The sequence below is a fragment of the Hippocampus zosterae genome, unplaced genomic scaffold (assembly GCF_025434085.1).
Source record: "Hippocampus zosterae strain Florida unplaced genomic scaffold, ASM2543408v3 HiC_scaffold_33, whole genome shotgun sequence".
Lineage (NCBI taxonomy): Eukaryota > Metazoa > Chordata > Actinopteri > Syngnathiformes > Syngnathidae > Hippocampus > Hippocampus zosterae.
The window spans coordinates 38,709-44,271 of NW_026262883.1; positions in this window are offsets into that span (position 1 = coordinate 38,709).

The window sequence follows — 5,563 nt, forward strand, 5'->3', positions numbered from 1 at the left end:
ATTTTTTTAACTTGGCCGCCGGCCCGGGGCGGGCATCGCCCCCGGTACCTCCAGCCGCTACTATTTCCGCGGGCCGTGTTCCAACACTATTCACCCCGGCCAAGAGGCCTATTCCCCGGCCCGCACCCCGCCATTGAGACTGCATGGGAATTATTATTTTTTTATCTCTCAACCTGTCCAAGAGGCCTGCTGCCCGCCGCAATCGCCGCCGGGCCCGCCCGCACCCTGCCATTGAGACTGAACGGGGATTATTTATTTTTTTAACTTGGCCGCCGGGCCGGGGCGGGAATCGCCCCCGGTACCTCCAGCCGCTACTATTTCCGCGGGCCGTGTTCCAACACTATTCACCCCGGCCAAGAGGCCTATTCCCCGGCCCGCACCCCGCCATTGAGACTGCACGGGAATTATTATTTTTTTATCTCTCAACCTGTCCAAGAGGCCTGCTGCCCGCCGCACTCGCCGCCGGGCCGGCCCGCACCCTGCCATTGAGACTGAACGGGGATTATTTATTTTTTTAACTTGGCCGCCGGGCCGGGGCGGGCATCGCCCCCGGTACCTCCAGCCGCTACTATTTCCGCGGGCCGTGTTCCAACACTATTCACCCCGGCCAAGAGGCCTATTCCCCGGCCCGCACCCCGCCATTGAGACTGCATGGGAATTATTATTTTTTTATCTCTCAACCTGTCCAAGAGGCCTGCTGCCCGCCGCAATCGCCGCCGGGCCGGCCCGCACCCTGCCATTGAGACTGAGCGGGAATTATTATTTTTTTATCTCTCAACCTGTCCAAGAGGCCTGCTGCCCGCCGCACTCGCCGCCGGGCCAGCCCGCACCCCGCCATTGAGACTGAACGGGGATTATTATTTTTTTTAACTCGGCCTCCGGGCCGGGGCGGGCTTCGCCCCCGGTACCTCCAGCCGCTTTTATTTACGAGCGCCGCGTTCCAACATATTCACCCCGGCCAAGAGGCCTCTTCCCCGGCCACACTCGTCCGCCGGGCCGGCCCGCACCCCGCCATTGAGACTGCACGGGAATTATTATTTTTTTATCTCTCAACCTGTCCAAGAGGCCTGCTGCCCGCCGCACTCGCCGCCGGGCCGGCCCGCACCCCGCCATTGAGACTGAACGGGGATTATTATTTTTTTTAACTCGGCCTCCGGGCCGGGGCGGGCTTCGCCCCCGGTACCTCCAGCCGCTTCTATTTACGCGCGCCGCGTTCCAACATATTCACCCCGGCCAAGAGGCCTCTTCCCCGGCCACACTCGTCCGCCGGGCCGGCCCGCACCCCGCCATTGAGACTGCACGGGAATTATTATTTTTATATCTCTCAACCTGTCCAAGAGGCCTGCTGCCCGCCGCAATCGCCGCCGGGCCGGCCCGCACCCTGCCATTGAGACTGAACGGGGATTATTTATTTTTTTAACTTGGCCGCCGGGCCGGGGCGGGCATCGCCCCCGGTACCTCCAGCCGCTACTATTTCCGCGGGCCGTGTTCCAACACTATTCACCCCGGCCAAGAGGCCTATTCCCCGGCCCGCACCCCGCCATTGAGACTGCATGGGAATTATTATTTTTTTATCTCTCAACCTGTCCAAGAGGCCTGCTGCCCGCCGCAATCGCCGCCGGGCCGGCCCGCACCCTGCCATTGAGACTGAACGGGGATTATTTATTTTTTTAACTTGGCCGCCGGGCCGGGGCGGGCATCGCCCCCGGTACCTCCAGCCGCTACTATTTCCGCGGGCCGTGTTCCAACACTATTCACCCCGGCCAAGAGGCCTATTCCCCGGCCCGCACCCCGCCATTGAGACTGCACGGGAATTATTATTTTTTTATCTCTCAACCTGTCCAAGAGGCCTGCTGCCCGCCGCACTCGCCGCCGGGCCAGCCCGCACCCCGCCATTGAGACTGAACGGGGATTATTATTTTTTTTAACTCGGCCTCCGGGCCGGGGCGGGCTTCGCCCCCGGTACCTCCAGCCGCTTCTATTTACGCGCGCCGCGTTCCAACATATTCACCCCGGCCAAGAGGCCTATTCCCCGGCCCGCACCCAGCCATTGAGACTGCATGGGAATTATTAATTTTTTATCTCTCAACCTGTCCAAGAGGCCTGCTGCCCGCCGCAATCGCCGCCGGGCCGGCCCGCACCCTGCCATTGAGACTGAACGGGGATTATTTATTTTTTTAACTTGGCCGACGGGCCGGGGCGGGCATCGCCCCCGGTACCTCCAGCCGCTACTATTTCCGCGGGCCGTGTTCCAACACTATTCACCCCGGCCAAGAGGCCTATTCCCCGGCCCGCACCCCGCCATTCAGACTGCATGGGAATTATTATTTTTTTATCTCTCAACCTGTCCAAGAGGCCTGCTGCCCGCCGCAATCGCCGCCGGGCCGGCCCGCACCCTGCCATTGATACTGAACGGGGATTATTTATTTTTTTAACTTGGCCGCCGGGCCGGGGCGGGCATCGCCCCCGGTACCTCCAGCCGCTACTATTTCCGCGGGCCGTGTTCCAACACTATTCACCCCGGCCAAGGGGCCTATTCCCCGGCCCGCACCCCGCCATTGAGACTGCACGGGAATTATTATTTTTTTATCTCTCAACCTGTCCAAGAGGCCTGCTGCCCGCCGCACTCGCCGCCGGGCCGGCCCGCACCCCGCCATTGAGACTGAACGGGGATTATTATTTTTTTTAACTCGGCCTCCGGGCCGGGGCGGGCTTCGCCCCCGGTACCTCCAGCCGCTTCTATTTACGCGCGCCGCGTTCCAACATATTCACCCCGGCCAAGAGGCCTCTTCCCCGGCCACACTCGTCCGCCGGGCCGGCCCGCACCCCGCCATTGAGACTGCACGGGAATTATTATTTTTATATCTCTCAACCTGTCCAAGAGGCCTGCTGCCCGCCGCAATCGCCGCCGGGCCGGCCCGCACCCTGCCATTGAGACTGAACGGGGATTATTTATTTTTTTAACTTGGCCCCCGGCCCGGGGCGGGCATCGCCCCCGGTACCTCCAGCCGCTACTATTTCCGCGGGCCGTGTTCCAACACTATTCACCCCGGCCAAGAGGCCTATTCCCCGGCCCGCACCCCGCCATTGAGACTGCATGGGAATTATTATTTTTTTATCTCTCAACCTGTCCAAGAGGCCTGCTGCCCGCCGCAATCGCCGCCGGGCCGGCCCGCACCCTGCCATTGAGACTGAACGGGGATTATTTATTTTTTTTAACTTGGCCGCCGGGCCGGGGCGGGCATCGCCCCCGGTACCTCCAGCCGCTACTATTTCCGCGGGCCGTGTTCCAACACTATTCACCCCGGCCAAGAGGCCTATTCCCCGGCCCGCACCCCGCCATTGAGACTGCACGGGAATTATTATTTTTTTATCTCTCAACCTGTCCAAGAGGCCTGCTGCCCGCCGCACTCGCCGCCGGGCCGGCCCGCACCCCGCCATTGAGACTGAACGGGGATTATTATTTTTTTTAACTCGGCCGCCGGGCCGGGGCGGGCTTCGGCCCCGGTACCTCCAGCCGCTTCTATTTACGCGCGCCGCGTTCCAACATATTCACCCCGGCCAAGAGGCCTCTTCCCCGGCCACACTCGTCCGCCGGGCCGGCCCGCACCCCGCCATTGAGACTGCACGGGAATTATTATTTTTTTATCTCTCAACCTGTCCAATAGGCCTGCTGCCCGCCGCACTCGCCGCCGGGCCGGCCCGCACCCTGCCATTGAGACTGAACGGGGATTATTTATTTTTTTAACTTGGCCGCCGGGCCGGGGCGGGCATCGCCCCCGGTACCTCCAGCCGCTACTATTTCCGCGGGCCGTGTTCCAACACTATTCACCCCGGCCAAGAGGCCTATTCCCCGGCCCGCACCCCGCCATTGAGACTGCACGGGAATTATTATTTTTTTATCTCTCAACCTGTCCAAGAGGCCTGCTGCCCGCCGCACTCGCCGCCGGGCCGGCCCGCACCCCGCCATTGAGACTGAACGGGGATTATTATTTTTTTTAACTCGGCCTCTGGCCGGGGCGGGCTTCGCCCCCGGTACCTCCAGCCGCTTCTATTTACGCGCGCCGCGTTCCAACATATTCACCCCGGCCAAGAGGCCTATTCCCCGGCCCGCACCCCGCCATTGAGACTGCATGGGAATTATTATTTTTTTATCTCTCAACCTGTCCAAGAGGCCTGCTGCCCGCCGCAATCGCCGCCGGGCCGGCCCGCACCCTGCCATTGAGACTGAACGGGGATTATTTATTTTTTTAACTTGGCCGCCGGGCCGGGGCGGGCATCGCCCCCGGTACCTCCAGCCGCTACTATTTCCGCGGGCCGTGTTCCAACACTATTCACCCCGGCCAAGAGGCCTATTCCCCGGCCCGCACCCCGCCATTGAGACTGCACGGGAATTATTATTTTTATATCTCTCAACCTGTCCGAGAGGCCTGCTGCCCGCCGCAATCGCCGCCGGGCCGGCCCGCACCCTGCCATTGAGACTGAACGGGGATTATTTATTTTTTTAACTTGGCCGCCGGCCGGGGCGGGCATCGCCCCCGGTACCTCCAGCCGCTACTATTTCCGCGGGCCGTGTTCCAACACTATTCACCCCGGCCAAGAGGCCTATTCCCCGGCCCGCACCCCGCCATTGAGACTGCATGGGAATTATTATTTTTTTATCTCTCAACCTGTCCAAGAGGCCTGCTGCCCGCCGCAATCGCCGCCGGGCCGACCCGCACCCTGTCATTGAGACTGAACGGGAATTATTATTTTTTTATCTCTCAACCTGTCCAAGAGGCCTGCTGCCCGCCGCACTCGCCGCCGGGCCGGCCCGCACCCTACCATTGAGACTGAACGGGATTATTTATTTTTTTAACTTGGCCGCCGGCCCGGGGCGGGCATCGCCCCCGGTACCTCCAGCCGCTACTATTTCCGCGGGCCGTGTTCCAACACTATTCACCCCGGCCAAGAGGCCTATTCCCCGGCCCGCACCCCGCCATTGAGACTGCACGGGAATTATTATTTTTTTATCTCTCAACCTGTCCAAGAGGCCTGCTGCCCGCCGCACTCGCCGCCGGGCCGGCCCGCACCCTACCATTGAGACTGAACGGGATTATTTATTTTTTTAACTTGGCCGCCGGCCCGGGGCGGGCATCGCCCCCGGTACCTCCAGCCGCTACTATTTCCGCGGGCCGTGTTCCAACACTATTCACCCCGGCCAAGAGGCCTATTCCCCGGCCCGCACCCCGCCATTGAGACTGCACGGGAATTATTATTTTTTTATCTCTCAACCTGTCCAAGAGGCCTGCTGCCCGCCGCACTCGCCGCCGGGCCGGCCCGCACCCCGCCATTGAGACTGAACGGGGATTATTATTTTTTTTAACTCGGTCTCTGGCCGGGGCGGGCTTCGCCCCCGGTACCTCCAGCCGCTTCTATTTACGCGCGCCGCGTTCCAACATATTCACCCCGGCCAAGAGGCCTATTCCCCGGCCCGCACCCCGCCATTGAGACTGCATGGGAATTATTATTTTTTTATCTCTCAACCTGTCCAAGAGGCCTGCTGCCCGCCGCAATCGCCGCC